Source organism: Oncorhynchus kisutch, linkage group LG18, assembly GCF_002021735.2.
Source record: "Oncorhynchus kisutch isolate 150728-3 linkage group LG18, Okis_V2, whole genome shotgun sequence".
Classification (NCBI taxonomy): domain Eukaryota; kingdom Metazoa; phylum Chordata; class Actinopteri; order Salmoniformes; family Salmonidae; genus Oncorhynchus; species Oncorhynchus kisutch.
In genome coordinates, this window is record NC_034191.2 from 23,354,321 (window position 1) to 23,377,108 (window position 22,788).

The 22,788-nt window shown below is 42.2% G+C and overlaps 1 protein-coding gene across 5 annotated transcripts in view; it reads left to right on the forward strand.

Moving 5' to 3' along the window:
- The window catches only part of LOC109909216 (galactosylgalactosylxylosylprotein 3-beta-glucuronosyltransferase 1), a 109,218-nt gene that overhangs the window by 59,332 nt on the left and 27,098 nt on the right, over positions 1-22,788 (forward strand). For all 5 annotated transcript variants that reach the window (XR_004203940.1, XR_002257740.2, XR_004203942.1 and 2 more), the window contains exon 2: positions 4,284-4,521. The gene's annotated coding sequence lies outside the window, so the exon portion shown is untranslated. The remainder of the gene's footprint in view (positions 1-4,283; positions 4,522-22,788) is intronic.

Genomic DNA, 22,788 nt, shown 5'->3' on the forward strand with positions numbered 1-22,788 from the left:
TAAATCATTAACAAGGCAAGGAACAAACAGGAGGCTGTTTGTCACAGCCTTAATGAAGACAGGAAACACAGCGTGATCACTCTTTAAACTGTCATGTAGAGCAGAATACGGTGTACAAACAATCTTGCTTCAGACACTTAACATTCCTAAAATGCCATCAGAATTATGACATTAGGTTATAAACCATAGGCATTTCAAGTGAGGCGCTAATGTGATTTAAGTCCTATAATGTACAAGTAACAATTAAAAGCATCCTTAAATTAGATAATTAGAACCTGCTTCCATCCAACTAAATGGTTAATTATGATTTAATTTAATTAGATGGGTCCGTGTGTAGCTTAGGCTCTGAGCAGAGGCAACCCTCAACTTGGGTGATTGTCCAGTGTGTGAGAGGACAGCAATATTGGTGCCTCTCTCCTAACCTCCACAGATAGAAACGGTAGAAGACAAGCTGCCTGGTGCCTACCCTCAGCCATCCTAGGGATCGATCAAGCCACTACCTCCCGCCCTACCACAGAAACCCAACCCCACAGCACCTACAATTACCACTGATAGTTGAGATCATTCCATCAGAAGAGCTGTCAGATCCAGACCGCGCCGGCTTTCCCTTACGGGCAGGGGAGAGGAGAAAGAGATGAGGTGGCTAATATTCTAATGAAACCTTTACATTTTGCCAATGCAAGAACTTTTCAAAGACTAATGCTGAACTTGGCCCTTTGTGCATTATTAATATCGACCACTTATGAGAGAGTAAAGAAGCATTTACTCAGCATTGGCATGCCTGAATTAATAATAGAGATGGTGCTCAAAGGCGCGATGAATTATCTTTCATTTACAAACCCACCAAAATCCACTTGAATGACAGATGTCTTCAGCATGGGCCACCCCTATCATTATCTCAAACATCACTTTACCCCTGCATCAGAGATTCAATAGACGTCAGCCTTTGTTATTCTTCACCGTCGCATTTTGTTACTTGCTGAATAAACTCCTACAATATGCAATCTGGTCCATAGGCTCTCTCCTATGAAAGCCGATGATATTAAGTGTGTCCGTATGCCTTACAAGGCTTGTGTGACTGTTCCATACAGAGCGAGGTTCGATCCGCATGAGCAGCTTTGAGAAGGGCAGGATTATCTGTGTGCACTTTCTGAAGACAGGGGCTGAGGAAATCGTCCACAAACCTCCAGAGACCATGCCCATCAAAGGTTAAAAGTGGTTACCATGGTGATTGTGAGAGGAAGTGACTATTTGAGATAGACCTGTGTGCAGGATCACACAGTCTTCCGTCCTAGAGTTCTGTGCGAGGGCTATATATAAGGGGTACCGGTACAGAGTCAATGTGCGAGGGCACAGGTTAGTTGAGGTTAGTTGAGGTTAGTTGAGGTAATTGAGGTAATATGTACATGTAGGTAGAGTTAAAGTGACTATGCATAGATAATAAACAGAGATTAGCAGCAGCGTAAAAGAGGAGAAGGGGGGTGGCAATGCAAATAGTCTGGGTAGCCATTTGATAAGCTGTTCAGGAGTCTTATGGCTTGGGGTAGAATCTGTTAAGAAGTCTTTTGGACATAGATTTGGCGCGTAGATTTGGTACCGCTTGCCGTGCGGTAGCAGAAAGAACAGTCTATGACTAGGGTGGCTGGAGTCTTTGACAATTTTTAGGGCTTTCCTCTGACACCACCTGGTATAGAGGACCTGGATGGCAAGACGCTTGGTCACAGTGATGTACTGGGCCGTACGCACTACCCTCTGTAGTGCCTTGCTGTTGGAGGCCGAGCAGTTGCTATACCATGCAATCAGTCAGGATGCTCTTGATGGAGCAGCTGTCAAACTTTATGAGGATCTGAGGACCAATGCCAAATGTTTTCAGTCTCCTGAGGGGGAATAGGCTTTGTCGTGCCCTCTTCAAGACTGTCTTGGTGTGTTTGGACCATGGTAGTTTGTTGGTGATGTGAACACCAAGGAACTTGAAGCTCTAAACCTGGTCCACTACAGCTTGGTCAATGAGAAGGCCATGCTTGGTCCTCCTTTTCCTGTAGTCCACAATCATCTCCTTTGTCTTGTTTACATTGAGGGATATGTTGTTGTCCTCGCACCACATGGCCAGGTCTCTGACCTCCTCCCTATAGGCTGTCTCATCATTATCAGTGATCAGGCACCGTTGTGTCATCGGCAAACTTAATGATGGTGTTGGAGTCGTGCCTGTCCATGCAGTCATAAGTGAACAGGAGGGGACTGAGCATGCAGCCCTGAGCAGCCCCCGTATTGAGGATCAGAGTGGCGGATGTGTTATTACCTACCCTTACCACCTGTGGGTGGCCCGTCAGGAAGTCCAGGATCCAGTTGCAGAGGGAGGTGTTTAGTCCTAGGGTCCTTAACTTAGTGATTAGCTTTGAGGACACTATGGTGTTGAACACTGAGCTGTAGTCAATGAACAGCATTCTCACATAAGTGTTCCTTTTCTCCAGGTGGGATCTGTGGATCTGTTGTGGCGGTATGCAAATTGGAGTGGGTGTAGGGTTTCTGGAATAATGGTGTTGATGTGAGCCATAACCAGCCTTTTAAAACACTTCATGGCTGCAGACGTGCGTGTTACGGGTCAGTAGTCATTTAGGCAGGTTACCTTAGTGTTCTTGGTCACAGGGACTATGGTGGTCTGCTTGAAACATTTTGGTATTACAGACTAAGTCAGGGACAGGTTGAAAATGAAGACATTTGTTAGTTGGTTAGCGCATGCTCGGAGTACACGTCCTGGTAATCCATCTGGCCCTGCGGCCTTGTGAATGTTGACCTTTTTAAGGTCTTACTCACATCGGCCACGGACAGCGTGATCCCACAGTCGTCCGGAACAGTTGATGCTCTCATGCATGTTTCAGTGTTACTTGCCTCAAAGCGAGCATAGAAGTAATTTAGCTCATCTGGTAGGCTTGTGTCAATGGGCAGCCTGTGGCTGTGCTTCCCTTTGTAGTCTGATATCATCAATGTTTGGAATTAGGTTTATATACAAAAAGTTCAGGGGTCACCATGGGTGTCAGTCTTCTTCATCCCCTTCACGAGCAGGCTCTGTTAGCCTATTTACAGTGGTGTCAGAGACACTGGAGGGACAAAAAAGGTGGTCAGCCGAGATGAAGAGGACCATAGTGGAATTACCACCAACAGGTTGTCACTGTTCACCAAGTTTTGAAAGCTTAGGAAAGCCACAAAGATGACCATCTTCACTGAGTGCTGAGTGCTGTGTTAGCAACGTTGTATTTATGAGTATCAGAATTTGAATGAGAAATAGTATACGTCAATGAGTATTAACAGTGTATGTTGTTCTCCTGCCATTGGAGGACCTTGAGTCAAGCTACGTGGTTTGGAATTAGCTAGTTGGATAAAAACAAATCATATTTTGGTCATGGTTGAGATGATTTGGGTTAATATAAGTAATCTCCCTCTTATTGGATACAGATCAGGATGATAACAACAGCATGTCATTACACAACCTCTGTTGTTTTTCTTGTCAGTAAGCTTTAATTGTGTTGGTTTCAGCCACCCTTATTTTTCATATGCGGCATCATTCAGCCTTCCTCTGTGGCAGTGACTGCCATCGGACAAACACAGCAGATATAATATTGTGGATGGCATAAAATACAGACCAGCTCTCACTAATAATGAAAAGGGATGGGTAGCATCCATTGCGTGTGAAGAAATTGCAGAGAATCGGCCAGAAGAGCAGCTGGCGTGTTTGTCATGTTTCTTAGAAATGGACATGTTCAAATGTCGCTCCCCAGAGGGGACACTCAGAGGAATGTGTTATTTATAGATAAGTCTGAATAACTTGTCAGATTTATGTTTGGACGGCTTGGCTTTTTCTGTGGCTTTGTCCTGTAAACTTGATTCTATTGTCGTGTCCTTGGAGAAACAAACAAATAAATGATTTATCCAAGAATAAATTCATGGAAGTTGGTTGACAATCAGCACTTCCACTTGGAATTAGAACAAAATGTCAAAGCCAATATCCACTTGTGTCCTGAATAACTATACATGTGCGCTGTTCTCTACACCCACATAACAAACTATTTAAATTATCCTCATTTCCTGCCTGTGAACTAAAATGTATCTCTACATCATCAGGGCTACAACTCTGAGGAAAACATCCACCCAATGGCGGCTTTGTCGTTCCTGACCCCTGCCCACTGAAGCGCCATCATCCCATCCCAGTCCTTCAATGAAACCCATTGTTTAACAATGAGAAGGGCCATTCTAATACTCCCTGCTCTCCCTTCTTGTTTCTGTAGGAGCCTACCCTCACGACGTGACAGTGCACATGGTCTGGATGCCACCAGCCGCCCTGCTATGCTACACAGCTAAAGTTCCACTTCAATTCGTCACCAGCCACAGCGCCCATCCCCACCGCTCTCCAAGTTTGTCCAATTAAGGGATGTGTGAGGACTAAGAGGCCAGGGTTACAGACCACATTAGAAAAAAAACTGGCGAGATCCTTGCTAGCTGCAGATGGGCAGAACACTGTTGATTGTGAGTATCTTTATTGCTCTTTGTTGACATAAATCTTCATTTCTCACCAGTGGTAAAGCTGCCATTCTGGTCACACACATTGGTAATTTTCCAAAGGAGCAAAAGTACTGTACATAGGGAATGCACTGTCTCTAGCCAAAACAGACCACAACTATTTAATTCAACACTGAGTTTCCTAGAAAAAAAATGCGATGGAATGAGTTGTATATCAGGAGGCAGCCATTATGGGGCCAGAGGCCTGCTAATAAGTGTGCAGTTTCTTATCCCTCCGTAAACTACAATTTTTGTATCCACACACCGAGCAGAAACGGTCAGGCTCATGCTGCCCTGTGTCGTGTTGCCCTCTGTTTTGTTTTATAGCAGATGAACAAATGCACTGCTGAATTATTTATCAGCATTTTCAGCTGAATTTAAAAGTTATGACAATCACGTCTATATCGGGGACGTGATAAGTGGGAAGATGTAGGTTCGAACAGGGCTACCTCCGCCCCTCCTCCTCTCTGTGCACTATTCCATTTTCACAGGGAGATGTGGGGATGGAGGGATTAGGAAAACGACAGGGGGCGAAATGATCTGACAGATCCACTTATTTCAACCATCTGTGAGCCCCCGGCCCTGATATTATTAGAGCCAGATACCTCCGAGTTGAAGAGGTAGACATTGTCTTGAGAGGAGAAGGAGGTCTGGAAGGAAGATGTTGGTGAATGTCATGGAAAATCAGGAGAAATAAACTTCAGAGGTGGAAGGAGGTGGAGAGGAGTGAGTAAGCTGGCGGATGGAAAATGCCTGTGGGTGCTGCCTGTCGTCTCCTGGGTACGGAGGGAAATATTGTGCTTCTCGACTTAAAAGCCTTGGGCCAGATGAATGCATTCCTCATTCTCCCCCCTGCCTTGCCAGATACAAATAAACAATGCTGAAATAAGTCTGGTCAGCACGCTGTCTACAAAACATACATAAAATAATTTTACTACAGAACCCAAGGAGACAACTACTACTCCTGTTAGATGAGATCTTAATTGTTAGAAACAAAAGGTACAAAGGAATATTGGATGTATTGTTCCCAGTGCGTAATTGCACACCCAGCTCACTCAAGTGCTTCCCAATATGACATTTGACATTGTTCGTAAGCTTGAGTTCATTTGCACACAAAAAATCATACAATGATGGAAAGACCTGTATGTTGTCCTTGTTAATGCAGACAGAGAAGAGCTCCAAGTTCTTAATCATAACCTAAAGCAAGGGGCCTTGCTTTAACAAAATTAACGACTTTCACTGTAGTGTCCAAAACGTCTTTCAAGCTGTCAGGCATTCCCTTGGCAACAAGAGCCTCTCGGTGGATGCTGCAGTGTACCCAAGTGGCGTCGGGAGCAACTGCTTCCACTCCACTGTCTCCCTGTCATGACTTTTGCACCATCAGTACAGATACCAACACATCTTGACGACCAAAGTCCATTTGATGTCACAAAGCTGTCCAGTACATTAAAAATATCTTCTCCTGTTGTCCTGGTTTGCAGAAGAGGACGTCTTCCTTAATTTAGCCCCCATAAACATAACGGACATATACCAGGAGCTGTGCCAGGCCTGCCACGTCTGTTGACTCATCCAGATGTAACGCATATAATTCACTGGCTTGTATGCAAAGCAGTAATTGTTTCAAAACATCTCCTGCCATGACACTGTCACTGTGTTGTTTGATGAAGATATTGTCTGTATAGTATTTTTTGGCCTTTTCCCCCAGCATTGTCCCAGCCATACCCACAGCAGCAGGAAGAATGAAGTCTTCCACAATAGTATGGGTCTTGCCTGTCTTAGCCACTCGGTAGCTCACCATATAAGACGCTTCGAGCCCCTTCTTGTTAATGGTATCTGTTGCTTTTATACATGTCTTACTACTCAAAAGTCATCTTAATTCTCGCTCAAAAAACTCCTGTGGCTGATTTTTCTAATTGGCATGTTTTGTTTCTAAATGTCTGCGCAAGAGTTTCATCGAGTTGTGAGATAGTACTTTTACACATATAACACACTGTGGCTGAAGAAAGGCACTACTCCCAATATAAGTTAACCCCAAATCAATGTAGTTCTCATCATATTTGCGCCTCTTTGATGGTCCAACGTCCCTGTCTGTTGTTCGGTGCTTTCCCGGGTAAGGGGGCAGTAGCTCTTCGGCTGAATCAGATGTCAATGTCCATGCTAGCTGGGATAGCAACAAATGTAGAATTACTGATGCTAGCATTGGATGTGCTCGTGGAAGTAGAACAACTTGTGCTGTCGACAGGTGCTTGTGTAGTACTGCTGGTAATAGCAGTACTGCTGGTAGAGCTGGTATGTGTCTCTATGGACGCGGGCCTTACTTTTTTTAACCATTCATCCATTTTCAAGCAAACGGAATGATCATCAGCTACGTTTGGCTTCATTCGGACCGTTAGTGGAATTCCCGTGAGAGAGTAATGGTTAATGGTGATTGAATGTTAATTATTTGACTAGGCTACCTGTATTTGACATTGTGTTGTTATTTTGCTGAAGACTAGATGGTTTCATTATTTGGGGGCAGTGAAAGGAGGCTACTCAGGAAAATCTAAATGGACTGTTTTGGCGTTCCCCCGACGACACTGCGTACCCCAGTTTGGGAATAGCCGGTTCAGAACAACCAATCTGGTAGTCTCTCGTCAGATATACAGACCGTGATTGACTGCTGTGAGGGCTAGTTTAGCTCTGCCAATCTGTGGGCCCAGTGAAATGAGACGTTGAAAGAATCCCTCCTGCTACAGACAGATTCAAATGAAGAGAGAGAGAGAGCTGTCACACACACACACTGAGTCCTAGAGCACCGGGAGACCGGGTTGAGCTGAATCAAACTGAGAGGATGTCCTTTCCAGCTTTGCAGAGGACCACAGAGACACATCCGCCCCCACTGTTTTAGAGCAGATACAGAGAGACAGAGAGTAGAAAAGAGAGGGCTGCAACTTCCTGGCAGCACAGCCTGCAACCCTTCAGCAACCCTGCTTATTTATTAACATCAGAAATACAACATCTGCCCTGCAGACCTGCAGACCCTCGAACCCTGCTATCTCTGCTCCTGTCCCACTCTGACCAAAGCATGTAGGGGTCAATCCTGTTAAATACATAATAATGTTTTAAAGAAGGAAAACAAACTAATTGAGTATTGTGATATAACTCAAAGTGTATTACCTCCACAATGACAAGAATACAGCTGGCTAGCATAGTAATTCCTCACCACTCATATGGTAGCTGGTTGTTGGAATAAGATGCTAGGTTGCTGCAATGTGCTGGAGATGGATTTTGGAGGGCCACTCATTTCTAATGCTGCTTCTAAGGTCTAAAATATTACATAACATCCCCTTATCACAAATACTGTACATACTAAGATGTTTCCTTAAGTTAGTCCACATCCACCCCAGAAGAATTGCTATCAGATGCAACTGCATTTCCCATTCTGCTGGAGTGTACAGAGTTTCTCCCTTGGCCTGGATGAGAAACACCCCAGATACAGAGGTGTTTGTGTACAGTTTCTCCCTTGGCCTGGATGAGAAACACCCCAGACACAGAGGTTTTTGTGTACAGTTTCTCCCTTGGCCTGGATGAGAAACACACCAGACACAGAGGTTTTTGTGTACAGTTTCTCCCTTGGCCTGAATGAGAAACACCCCAGACAGAGACAGAGGTGTTTGTAGAATAAGAAATTGGAACATAAATTATAGAATGAGAACTCTGCCCCGAAAAGCATTCATTGTATTTCTTCCTGACAGGGAAACATACACATCCATGAAATGTTCACAACTGCATCTAAGTGTAAGAAGAGGGAGCGGTGAGCTGCAGTCTTGACTTCTTATCTGAGATTCATTCATAATGGTGGGAATAAATTCCTAGGCTTGTATCTCCACCGTCTCAGAATATGAAAGGGAAACCAAAGCTTGTCACACCTTTTGTTATTTTCAAATGCTTTTGTACAGCATTGAAAAACAGCTTGGCGTGCTGAAATTAGTGCTGTCTTCACAGCATAACTGTATAGCTAAAATGTCCTGATTTTAATTGGAAAGTCATGACTACCTGACTCCTACTGTAGTTAATAAAAGCAGATAAAGCAATTAATGCTGAGGGCACATCAATTATGTGATTACCTTAAAGCTAGTCACTACTGTACATTAATTTTTTATGACATATACCTATTGATTCGTGAAGAAAATCCCTTACAGTATAAATGCCTCATGAGTTTAGTTCAATTGTCGTACCCCATCAGAAACCAAAATATAAGCTTGATTTACTCCAATGTTTGTAAACAATGTAAACGTTTGCGAACACGTTATAGCCTCAAGACATGGATAAAACTATAATTTGTATCTCATGGATGGTCAGTCCTTGCATCCATAGCTCTGTCTATGAATTTGAGAGTGGTTACATTTCGAGGCTGATCCCTCAGCATTTTACCAAAACAGAGGCGGGGTGGACAATTTGCTATTGTTTCAATTAGGACTGGCTTTATAATAGCAGGAATACATGCAATAACACATATCAATGATATGAGAAGTAATGTACTTTAATCATCGTTTTAATTAAGAGGGTATTGCCACCTACACAATAGTCAATACATTATGGTCATTTTCTCCAGTGTCAATTCAAGCTTAGGAGATGGAGACTAAAGCTCCATATACAAATAACTGAACTAGACATTTTTAAGTGGCTGCTGCCCTTAAAACACTTTAGATTGCTATCTCTTATGGCAAGAGTGCCACATGGTCTGTCACACATTGCAAATTGGTTTGAAAGAGAAAGGGAACGCATGGATTGGTAGTCACTTTCTTTGGCATTTCTATCAAAAGTTATGTGCTGTTTGTTTATAATGACCCATCCACTCTCCGACTGCACTTAACATTCAGCAAACTGTTTCCAGTAGTTTGAAGGCTAAATTGTGCACTCATGCCATTTTGTAATATACAGTAAATACCCCTACAATACATAAGCATTGATTTATCATCAGTGGCCAAATAACAATTATTACAGTATTATTTAGAACCTGGATAATTCTTTAGTGTGCTGCCGTTCAGGTCTTGGGAGTAATCTGATTCATGTGGGGATTGCAGTTACAGTACCTTCAGAAAGTATTCATACCCCTTGACTTATTCCACATTTTGTAGTGTTACAGCCTGAATTCATAGATTTTTTTCAACACCCATCTGCACACAACACCCCATAAGGACAAAGCTAAAACAATGTTAGCAAATTTACTGAAAATGAAATACAGAAATATCTAATTTATGTAAGCATTCATACCCCTGAGTCAATACATGCTAGAATCACCTTTGGCAGTGATTATAGCTGTGAGTATTTCTGGATAAGTTTCTAAGAGCTTTGCACACCTGGAACACACTTAATATGTTGTGAAAAGTGTTGAAGAAATGTAATGTCATGTGATATTTTAAATTGTATATACAGTAACTGCCTTAATGTTGCTGGACCCCAGGAAGAGTAGCTGCTGCCTTGGCAGGAACTAATGGGGATCCTTAATAAATATAAATGCAAATTGTACAATATTATTCTTTAAACAATTATTCAAGCTATGTCAAGTTGGTTGTTGATCATTGCTAGACAACCATTTTTTACTGAACACAAGTATAAATGCAACATGTAAAGTGTTCAATTTTCATGAGCTGAAAAAGATCCCAGAAATGTGTTTGCATCCCTGTTAGTGAGGATTTCTCCTTTGCAAAGATAATCCATCCACCTGACAGATGTATCATATCAAGAAGCTGATTAAACAGAATGATTATTACACAGGTGCACCTTGTGCTGGGGACAATAAAAGGCCACTCTAAAATGTGCAGTTTTGTCACACAACATAATGCCACAGATGTCTCAAGTTTTGACGGAGTGTGCAATTGGCATGCTGACTGCAGAAATGTCCACCAGAGCTGTTGCCAGAGAAATGATCATTTCTCTACCATAAGCCTCCTTCAACATTGTTTTATAGAATTTGTCAGTACGTCCAACCGGCTTCACAACTGCAGACCACGTGTATGGCATCGTGTGGGCAAGCAGTTTGCTGATGTCAACATTGTGAACAGAGTGCCCCATGGTGGCGGTGGGCTTATGGTATTGTCAGGCATAAGTTACAGACAGCGAACACAATTGCATTTTATCAATGGCAATTTGAATGCACAGAGATAACGTGATGAGATCATGAGTCACATTGTCGTGCCATTCACCCGCCGCCATCACCTCATGTTAAAGCATGATGAATCACGGCCCCGTCTCGCAAGGACCTGAACACAATTTCTGGAAGCTGAAAATGTCCCAGTTCTTCCATAGCCTGCACACTCACCCAATGAACATGTTTGGGATGTTCTGGATAGACGTGAACGACAGCTTGTTCCAGTTCCCGCCAATATCCTGCAACTTCGCACAGCCATTGAGGAGGAGTGGGACAACATTCCACAGGCCACTTTTCAACAACCTGATCAACTCTATGCGAATGAGATGTGTTGAGCTGCATGAGGCAAATGGTGGTCACACCAGATACTGACTGGTTTTCTGATTCATGCCCCCTACCTTTTTTAAGGTATCTGTGACCAACAGATGCATATCTGTATTCCCATTCATGTGAAATCCATATATTTAAGACAACTGTAACCAGACCACTCAGGAACATTCAATGTCGTCTTGGTGAGCAACTCCAGTGTATATTTGGCCTTGTGTTTTAGGTTATTTTCCTGCTGAAAGGTGAATTTGTCTCCCAGTGTCTGTTGGATAGCATACGGAACCAGGTTTTCCTCTAGGATTCTGCTTGTGCTCAGCTCTATTCCGTTTTTTTATCCTAAAAAACTCCATGGTCCTTGCCAAGGACAAGCATACCCATAACATGATGCTGCCACCACCATGCTTGAAAATATGTAGAGTGGTACTCAGTGATGACTTGAATTGCCCCAAACATAAATGCTTTTTATTCAGGACATTAAATTAATTTCTTTGCCACATATTTTGCAGTTTTACTTTAGTGCCTTATTGCAAACAGGATGCATGTTTTTGAATATTTTTATTTTGTACAGACTTCCTTTTTTTACTCTATCAATTAGGTTAGTTTTGTGGAGTAACTACAATGTTGTTGATCCATCTTCAGTTTTCTCCTATCACAGCCATTAAACTCTGTAACTGTTTTAAAGTCACAATTGGCCTTATGGTGAAATCCCTGAGCGGTTTCCTTTCTCTCCGGCAACTAAGTTAGGAAGGAACCAAATAAGGAGTGAACCTGTTCAGTCTAATTCATGTGAGGCGGTGCTGCATGGATTTACCCCAGCACTAGTTGGCTGGCAGTATGCTAAAGTACCTGCACACTGTAATCCCTGGAAGATAAGATAACGAGTAATCTGCTTAGGCGTTGTGCTGTGAGGTGCTGCCTGTGACATCCCATAGACCTGCTGCATGAAGCGACTTAATCTCACTGCAGCAGATCACAGCCTCACAGCCAACCATCACACCCCAGGGCAAGTCAGAAGGTGGAGGTAGTGGAGACAGCCAGCCAGATCTGAAACACAAAACTCCCAGATTCTCTGCATCTCATAGAGGCCGACCGGGGGAGATGGATACCCAACTTTTCGGCAGCTGTGCAGGGTGCCCCGCAGCAATACTTCAGTAACAATCCCTGCTAAGGCAATCTCATGTCAGCTACTTTATTTTCTGGTTCAACATATGGCCACTGTGTTACGGTTTATGGGGTTTGAAAACAAGGGATTGGCTCTCAGGCCCCAAGTGATTACTAGACTTCTATAACGCAGTGGGGTTGAAAACCAATTACCACATGGCATGCGTTGCTTCTTTTCTAATTCAAATGTACTGTAACAATGTACTGTGACTGTAATGTACTGTAACTGTTGTAATAAAAAATCAACTGCGGCATTAGTAATGAGTCAGAGTTAGGATGAAGAACTGCACCATTATTAATGAGACAGAGTTAGGGTGAAGAACTGCGACATTATTAATGAGTCAGATTTAGGATGAAGAACTGCAACATGATTAATGAGTCAGAGTTAGGATGAAGAATATGGAATGCAAAGTCAGACTAAGGTACACTACATACACATATGCACAAGAGCAATTTGAGCCATGGAGATTTCCCTCATAACTCGGGGATCTGTGTATTGTTGAGCCTGGAGAAACCTTGAATCTCCTCTAGCCCTGAGATGTGTAAAATCAATCTGTTCTCTTCAGTTTGAGCCCTTTGAATTGGAGAAGGAATTACAATATATTCTTGAGCGGCAGCAGACCCTTTTCATTCTCAGAGTAAAGGTCTTTACCACAATATGTCAGCCTGCGAGAGAATAGGAGCCATTCCCCTGCCTAATGTGTGCATTCTACTATTGCATTACCCACCAGACAAGGACTAGCTGGGCAACAGAACATATCCACAGCTGTAATCCTTAAACAGTGCATACTGTCAGTGTCCACATAATCCCCTTAAACATACAGGATTATTATATTATTCTAATTGTATGAATGATTTGGGCTGACTTGTCTGCAATGAGTTGAGTTCAATCAATACCACAGCACAAATCATTACTCTAGTATAATAGGTTAGGGCCATGGGGTTAATAAACATATACTCAGAGTAGATGCATTCATTCATCAAGCTAAAAGAGGCAAGTATCATTTGTGGCAATCCAGGAACAGGGTTTACAGGACATTTAGAGTGGAAAATGTTCAGTGAATATAACTCTTATTATACTCACCACCCACACACTCAGACAGATATGTGCTTAGACATAGCATATAGATGGCATCTGATGAAGAAAACAAGTGACTGCATAATAATCACACATTGCCTCTGTGGCATTGGCAATATTTCAGTGGAACATCGGATTCATATCTCAAGCACGGCATACATCAAGTCAGAATCCAAATCATTGGATTTGTGTCACTTAAACAAACCATGCAGGGGACGGGGGAAAAGAGCATTTTAATTGCCCAATCAGGAGGCCTTAACAGAGGGAAAAGTACCATGTCTGCAGATATAGGATTGTGTGATTGAATGCAGCGCTGATGGCACCTGATTACAGTTGCCGTGGTCGCATCCATAACCTTCACTAACTTAATTAGAGTGAAATGTTCTACCTCCATCCCCTGGAATTTACGTCTGGAAGTTTTAATTGAATCCATTTCCACTGGTAATTCTGCATCCCCTGGGGTCCTCGTTAGTGCTACTGGGTCCCCTGGGTGCACCATGGTTTAGCCTGCCGGCCAGACAGACTGCATCCTCCCTGCTCCCACAAGCCAGATAAATCTTCTGTAATAGACAGTGTGAAGGAAGGAACAATTGTCCCGCTGTCTTGATTGTGTGATCCTATCGCTATACTCTAGTTTCCAAGGGTCTTTCCAAGGGGATAGGGGTTGGAGACAGAGGGTCCATGGAAACAAAGGGTTTTATTAAGAAATCCTCTCAGATGTTTCAGGGCCACCTGGTCGTGAAGGGGAATGTTGCCATGGTTACACTGGTGCATGATTCTTTGTTATCTATAGACTACCAGTTAGTCAAACTATTGAACAATCCCATGGTTTACCTCTAGTCCTTGTACTGTATGCATCGGATTATCCTAGTCTCACTTACAGACATTCAAATTAGATAGCTATCTCGAGATTTGATGATGGCTGGCAAAACTAGATTATCCTGACTTGAAAATAGCCTCTGAGTTTGTTGGAATTGCCAGAGGAGGGCATGCGATCAAAGTCAATGGTGAGCTCTCTGCAAAGTCATCTTACAGCCGAGTCAGTGACAGTATACTGTTCTGTAGCATCAGCAGATGCGGAAATTCTGTCAACACTGTTCTGCATGTGTCATTTTTCTGTCCCCCCCCCAGTGCTTTGGAATGTGACTCTGTGTATTAGATTGCACCCCTGATGTACAAGGACAGCAGAGGTAAAAGGGCTGACAAAAATGTGCCAACCAGTCGGAAATTTGAGAAGGCAAAAACAGTGGAGTATAGAGAGATGAGCGTTGAAATGTCAGAGGCCCCTCGTTAAGAAGTGACTTTAAATTGAAGTCAAGTCATTTTCAGTTAGGCCTCTGGATTAACTAAACAAATAGGACTTATTAATTAACGCTTACATCCAGTGTGACACTTATTTGGCATTTCACCAAGCGCTTTTAAATGTCATTGCTTCTCAAAATGTTAAAATGCCAGTCTGCGCAGAGTACACACAATTCTGCTGTTACTGTAATGTTCACTACTGAGTAGCTTGATAGGCCATGCCCATGCCCCCCATCATTCTGCTGTGACTGTAATGTTCACTACTGAGTAGCTTGATAGGCCATGCCCATGCCCCCCATCATTCTGCTGTGACTGTAATGTTCACTACTGAGTAGCTTGATAGACCATGCCCATGCCCCCCATCATTCTGCTGTGACTGTAATGTTCACTACTGAGTAGCTTGATAGGCCATGCCCCCCATCATTCTGCTTTGACTGTAATGTTCACTACTGAGTAGCTTGATAGACCATGCCCATGCCCCCCATCATTCTGCTTTGACTATAATGTTCACTACTGAGTAGCTTGATAGACCATGCCCATGCCCCCCATCATTCTGCTTTGACTATAATGTTCACTACTGAGTAGCTTGATAGGCCATGCCCCCCATCATTCTGCCTTGACTATTCTGTGTTGAAAGAGATACATTCATTTATACTAGCTTTTCATTTAGACTAAAATCAGCAGCTAGACGTGTAAATACAACACACAACTCTAGATCCAGAGTAGCCAATCCAGTGGGTGTATGAAGGTCAACATGTATTCCTGCAGGCTGCATTACCAAATGGAATCACTCTCATATAGTAAGAAAAAGTGTGCAGGAACCAACTAAGCGAGCTCTCTCTTTAATTAGCAAAGGCATTCAATAAAATCCCACCACAAAATTGTTTACTTCAGGGGCTGCCTTTGAGTGACAGGTTAAAAGCTAATTACAGCATGTCATACCAACAGTCTCACGAATTATGTAACTAAGAAAACAACAGGGACGTACAGAAATGGTGCCCATGTAGACTGGTAAATGATGTGTATGGTGACACACTAATGCAAGTCTACATTGAAATCAATGTCCATTTAAAGCTTATCCCCTTTATAATGGATATAGTTGATATTCAGATTCTGAGCAACATTCATAATGTTGTCCAGGCATTTACAATAGCTGCTTAGTGCAATTTGATGTTCATGTTAGACTACCCTGCACTTAAGGTATTACAGTCATTAAATAAACACCATCAATGTGAGTGTTACTATTTAACAAAGGTTGTTATTAACACAGCCGCAGCTATCAGTTTTAGTCTGTTCTGGTATTATTCTCTCTCCTTATCATTCCTCTACCAATTATTTTCAAAGCCCAACAAAAATCATGTGCTGGCTGCCTCAGCCTTGGATGAAATCCCCCTGGTTTAATTAGTGATGATCAGATTCATAATTATACATTTTTCCCCTCCACACAGGCATATACAGTAATTGGGGACTTTGGCTCTTGAGAACGCTTTATGTGAACAATCCATTGTCTCTCCCTCATCAGGGAAACCTAGAGTAGCGCTAGCTACCACCAGGCCATGTTGTGGTGTCTGAGAGGAGAGGATGGTGGGGAATGTTGGCCTAAACTCCCACTCAGTGTACTAACTTTAATGAACTCATGAATCTATCTAGGAGGCTCTTGGTGCTAACCCTTGGTCCATGTTTATGAGTGGGCCTGGTCTATGGATAGATTCATCATAAATCTGGGTTCCACACTGAACACTGGGACCTTACTATATTTACTTCAAAATGGTTCATGATTATGGCAATGAACTGAACAAGTGTACAATCTACCGTTCTTCACATTCTGATACCGATTACATTTTAAAATGTTCTGTAATATAATTCCGTATAATGCTGGTAGCTCATGAAACGTTTATTTGAGATTCATCTCACATTTTGTAGATGTCATGGAACAAATTATTGCTAAACAAGCTATTCAGTGTGTCCAATGCCTGTGGTGTAGAATAGCCATGGATCAGCAGCATACAGCTAGACACGGAGAAATAAGAGCTTGCAAATACAATACTGTTATTTTCGGACTGAGAATCAGCATTTTTAAAATGAGCTGGTATGCAATGTAACTTATGGTGTATTACTGTATCAGACAACTCAAATAAGTGCACAATAAAAAATAAAGGAAGGATGAAATGAATACAGTGTTATGTGAATAAAGCCTATGGATCTTTTTGTGAAAAGATTCTGCTTGGTTGTACGTCACTGTTCATGCTGCATTATGGTGCTCTGTGAGGACAACGATGGCAAGCAGTATCCCCCATAGAATGTACATGTTCTTTCTGTTCTACGATCTCCTACAAGAGACAGAAGACTTAACCTTTTACTTGTTTTGCTAATCATATTAGGAACGGCCACACATGGGCCCCTTAAGCAATAAGGCCCGAGAGGGTGTGATATATTGGCCATATACAGTTGAAGTCGGAAGTTTACATACATTTAGGTTGGAGTCATTAAAACTAGTTTTTCAACCACTCCACACATTTCTTGTTAACAAACTATAGTTTTTGGCAAGTCGGTTAGGACATCTACTTTGTTGGAAAAAATACTTGTGTCATGCACAATTGTTTACAGAGAGATTATTTCACTTATAATTCACTGTATCACAATTCCAGTGGGTCAGAAGTTCACATACACTAAGTTGACTGTGCCTTTAACTTCTCTAGGGTAGGGGGCAGCATTCGGAATTTTGGATGAAAAGCGTGCCCAAATTAAACTGCCTGCTACTCAGGCCCAGAAGATAGGATATGCATATAGAAAACACTCTAAAGTTTTTGCTCTGCAATTGCTCTGCAATTTCACTGGATGCTAGCGTCCCACATACCCTATTAAACAGCTTGGAAAATTCCAGAAAATTATGTCATGCCTTCAGAAGCAGAAGTCACATCATTTGAGTCAATTGCAGGTGTACCTGTGGATGTATTTCAAGGCCTACCTACAAACTCAGTTTCAGCCTCTTTGCTTGACATCATGGAAAATCAAAAGAAAAGACCTCAGAAAAAAATGGTGGACCTCCACATGTCTGGTTCATCCTTGGGAGCAATTTCCAAATGCCTGAAGGTAACACGTTCATCTGTACAAACAATAGTACACAAGTATAAACACCATGGGACCACGCAGCCATCATACCGCTCAAGAAGGAGACACGTTCTGACTCCTAGAGATGAACGCACTTTGGTGCGAAAAGTGCAAATAAATCCCAGAACAACAGCAAATGACCTTGTGAAGATGCTGGAGGAAACAGGTACAAAAGTATCTATATCCACAGTAAAACATGTCCTAAATCGACGTAACCTGAAAGGCCGCTCAGCGAGGAAGAAGCCACTGCTCCAAAACCGCCATAAAAAAGCCTGACTACGGTTTGCAACTGCACATAGGGACAAAGATCGTACTTTTTGGTTTCATCAGTCCAGGGTCTGATGAAACAAAAATATAACTGTTTTACCATAATGACCATCGTTATGTTTGGAGGAAAAAGAAGGATGCTTGCAAGCCGAAGAACACCATCCCAACCGTGAAGCACGGGGATGGCAGCATCATGTTGTGGGGGTGCTTTGCTGCAGGAGGGACTGGTGCACTTCACAAAATAGATGGCATCATGAGGCAGGAAAATTGTGTGGATATATTGAAGCAAAATCTCAAGACATCAGTCAGGAAGTTAAAGCTTGCTCACAAATGGGTCTTCCAAATGGAAAATGACCCCAAGCATATCAATCACAAAGCCTTGACCTCAATCCTATAGAAAATGTGTGGGCAGAACTGAAAAAGCGTGTACAAGCAAGGAGGCCTACAAACCTGACTCAGTTATACCAGCTCTGTCAGGAGGAATGGGCCAAAATTCACCCAACTTATTGTGGGAAGCATGTGGAAGGCTACCCGAAACGTTTGACCCAAGTTAAACAATTTAAAGGCCATGCTACCAAATACTAATTGAGTGCATGTAAACTTCTGACCCACTGGGAATGTGATGAAAGAAATAAAAGCTGAAATAAATCATTCTCTCTACTATTATTCTGACATTTCACATTCTTAAAATAAAGTGGTAATCCTAACTGACCTAAAACAGGGAATTTTTACTGGGATTAACATCTCTGGCCAACATCCAGTGAGATTGCAGAGCGCCAAATTCAAATACAGAAATACTCATTATAAATATTCAGAAAAGATACAAGTATTTTACATTGGTTTAAAGATGAACTACTTGTGAATCCAACCATGGTGTCAGATTTCAAAAATGCCTTACGGCGAAAGCATACCTTACAATTATTTGAGAACAGCCCAGCAGACAAATCATTACAAACAGTAACCAGCCAAGTAGAATAGTTACACAAGTCAGAAATAGAGATAAAATGAATCACTTACCTTTAATGATCTTCATATGTTTGCACTCAGAAGACATTCATTTATCCAATAAATGTTCCTTTAGTTCAATAAAGTCTCTCTTTATATCCGAAAACCTCTGTTTTGTTCGCGCGTTTTCTTCAGTAATCCACAGGCTCAAATGCAGTCACAACAGGCAGACAAAAAAATCCAAATTGTGTCCGTAAAGTTGATAGAAACATGTCAAATGATGTTTATATTCAACCCTCAGGTTGTTTTTAGCCTAAACAATCGATAATATTTCAACCGGACAATAACGTCATCAATATAAAAGGTAAACAAGAAAGGGACTCTCTCTGGTCGCGTGCATGAAAAAGCTATGTGAAACGGCAGCGTCCACTCATTCAGACTGCTCTGACTCCCTCATTTTATAGAATACAAGCCTGAAACAATTTCTAAAGACTGTTGATATCTAGTGGAAGGCATAGGAACTGCAATTTGAGTCCTAAGTCAATGGATACTGTAATGGCATTGAATAGAAAAATTTAAAAAACAAAATGTCCTACTTCCTGAATGGATTTTTCTCAGGTTTTCGGCTGCCAAATCAGTTCTGTTATACTCACAGACATTATTTTTAACAGTTTTGGAAACTTTAGAGTGTTTTCTATCCAAATCTACTAATTATATGCATATCACATCTTCCGAGCCTGAGTAGAAGGCAGTTTAATTTGGGCATACTTTTCATCCAAAATTCCAAATGCTGCCCCCTACCCCAGAGAAGTTAAATGACAGGAATTGTGAAAAACTGAGTTTAAATGTATTTGGCTAAGGTGTATGTAAACTTCCAACTTTAACTGTACCACAAATCCCTGAGGGGCCTTATTGTTATTATAAACTGTATCAATGTAATTAGAGGAGTAAAAATAAATGTTTTGACGTACCCCTGGTATACGGGTCTGATATACCACGGTTGTCAGCCATCTGCATTCAGGGCTTGAACCTCCCAGTTTACAACATGAGACATGTGATGACCAGATCTTTACCCTTTGCCCGAGGTTTCGGTTTCAGTCCCCATGGTCCTATGGGACGTCTGTGTTCTTCCTACCCCAGGTGTGAGTGCCTAATCTCAGGTTCAGCCAAAAGAAGTCCCTGGCTGAGCTGTTGCAAATACATTTGAGAGGAAAGTGGTAGACCGGCTAGCCAAGGCCTGTGGTTATCAGCAGAGAGAAAACCTGCCTTGGAATGGGCATCTAAATCTTTCATCAATGCTGAGGAAGCTGGCCATCAATCAAGTGCAAAGCGTGCTGAAAATGGCTTACTTAACTTTTCCTGAAAATTAAACAGCCATTCTCATCTAAATCAAATGAGAAAGTATACTCCCAGCCGCTCTTTGGAGTGATTAAGTTATTATGCAGCATTAAAGTGGACAGTGCGCTGGTCTCGTGTTAAGCAAAGCGAAGAGTGTAAATCTACATGGGCTGACTTAACAATAGGTGGAAATGAGGCGGTCTTGCATCCCCCCATCCATTAGGGACATTTAGAGATGGATTATCTTTGATTACATGTCAATTTGCCCATATTCCAGGTAGCATAAGCCTACTATAGGGAAATTATCATTCTTATAATAAATTGAAAATTCTTTCTGTAAAATGCCTATATTGGGGGGAGAAGTGTTTCGTCACTTTGTCTTGGTAATATGAAATTCAGAGCATCAGCACAACATCTGCCCAGACTTGGTTGGAAAACAGAGTCCTGTTTGAATCTGTCACTCTCTGTGAATCATAGCCATTGGACCAATATGTTGTGGCATTTTACTCTGCTCCAAGGGTACTCTATAGGCCCAAGTTATTTTCTTCCATTTACCTTCATGGCTTCTGGAGATAGAGAAGGATATAAACACAATGGAGGCATCTGAGATGTACAGTTGAAGTCGGAAGTTTACATACACTTAGGTTGGAGTCATTAAAACTTGTTTTTCAACCACTCCACAAATTTCTTGTTAAACAAACTATAGTTTTGGCAAGTTGGTTAGGACATCTACTTTGTGCATGACACAAGTCATTTTTCCAACAATTAATTTCAGACAGATTATTTCACGGTATCACAATTCCAGTGGGTCTGAAGTTTACATACACTAAGTTGACTGTGCCTTTAAACAGCTTTGAAAATTCCAGAAAATTATGTCATGGCTTTAGAAGCTTCTGATAGGCTAATTGACATCATTTGAGTCAATTGGAGGTGTAACTGTGGATGAATTTCAAGGCCTACTTTCACACATTACTGTGCAGCCGTATTCATCGACCTGGCCAAGGCTTTCGACTCTGTCAATCACCACATTCTAATCGGCAGACTGAACAGCCTTGGTTTCTCAAATGACTGCCTTGCCTGGTTCACCAACTACTTCTCTGACGGAGTTCAGTGTGTCAAATCAGAGGGCCTGTTGTCCGGACCTCTGGCAGTCTCTATGGGGGTGCCACAGGGTTCAATTCTCGGGCCGACTCTCTTCTCTGTATACATCACTGATGTCGCTCTTGCTGCTGGTGATTCTCTGATCCACCTCTACGCAGACGACACCATTCTGTATGCTTCTGGCCCTTCCTTGGACACTGTGTTAACTAACCTCCAGACAAGCTGCAATGCCATACAACTCTCCTTTCCTGGCCTCCAATTGCTCTTAAAGGCAAGTAAAACTAAATGCATGCTCTTCAACCAATCGCTGTCCACACCTGCCCGCCCGCCCAGCATCACTACTCTGGTCGGTTCTGACTTAGAATATGTGGACAACTACCAATACCTAGGTGTCTGGTTAGATTGTAAACTCTCCTTCCAGACTCACATTAAGCATCTCCAATCCAAAATTAAATCTAGAATCGGCTTCCTATTTCGCAACAAAGCATCCTTCACTCATGCTGCCAAACATACCCTCGTAAAACTGACCATCCTACCGATCCTCGACTTCGGCGATGTCATTTACAAAATAGCCTCCAACACTCTACTCAACTAATTGAATGCAGTCTATCACAGTGCCATCCGTTTTGTCACCAAAGCCCCATATACTACCCACCACTGCGACCTGTACGCTCTCGTTGGCTGGCACACGCTTCACACTCGTCGCCAAACCCACTGGCTTCAGGTCATCTACAAGTCTCTGATAGGTAAGGACCCACCTTATCTCAGATCACTGGTCACCATAGCAGCACCCACCCGTAGCACGCGCTAAAGCAAGTATATCTCTCTAGTCACCCACAAAGCCAATTCCTCCTTTGGCCGCCTTTCCTTACAGTTCTCTGCTGCCAATGACTGGAATGAATTGCAAAAATCACTGAAGCTGGAGACTCTTACCTCCCTCACTGGCTTAAAGCACCAGCTGTCTGAGCAGCTCACAGCTCACAGATCACTGCACCTGTACATTGCCCATCTGTAAATAGCCCATCGAACTACCTCACCCCCATACTGTTTTTATTTATTTATCTTGCTCCTTTGCACCCCTGTATCTCTACTTGCACATTCATATTCTGCACATAAATCACTCTAGTGTCTAATTGGTATATTGTAATTACTTCACCACCATGGCCTATTTATTGCCTTACCTCCCTTTTCTTACCTCATTTGCACACACTGTATATAGATTTTCTTCAACTGTATTACTGACTGTATGTTTTGTTTATTCCATTCCATAACGCTGTGTTGTTGTATGTGTCGAACTGTTTTGCTTAATTCTTGGCCAGGTCGCAGTTGTAAATGAGAACTTGTTCTCAACTTGCCTAACTGGCTAAATAAAGGTGAAATAAAAAAAATAACAACTCAGTGCCTCTTTGCTTGACATCATGGGAAAATCAAAAGAAATCAGCCAAGACCTCAGAAAGAAAATTGTAGACTT